Source organism: Cariama cristata, unplaced genomic scaffold, assembly GCF_000690535.1.
Source record: "Cariama cristata isolate BGI_N322 unplaced genomic scaffold, ASM69053v1 scaffold23006, whole genome shotgun sequence".
Classification (NCBI taxonomy): Eukaryota; Metazoa; Chordata; class Aves; order Cariamiformes; family Cariamidae; genus Cariama; species Cariama cristata.
This window is the reverse complement of record NW_009622979.1, coordinates 992-1,344: the sequence shown is the minus strand read 5'-3', so window position 1 is coordinate 1,344 and position 353 is coordinate 992.

The window sequence follows — 353 nt, the reverse complement described above, 5'->3', positions numbered from 1 at the left end:
CTCTCTTGCAGGCTCAGCCAACCTGTGCCAACTGCCTGGCCAGCAGCAGCCCTTCCTCGCAGCCTGGGCACCCCCGGCCCCCTACGCACCACCACCAGGTACAGCACCCCTACCCGCTCGGCCACCCCGCACCTTCGGCACCTTCAGCAGCCCCAGCACACCCGGCCCCCCGACACTTTGGGCATGGGGCTTCAGCGAGCCCGGGCGAGTGGCCCTGCCCTCCCTGCCTGACGCCGGCCCACTGCAGCCAACGGCCACAGACTTTCCCAAATCCCTGGGGCCAGCGCTCCCCTCTCACCTCCCCCAAGCGAGCCTCTCCCCGACTTCCAACCCCGGCCCGCTGAGCCGGGGGC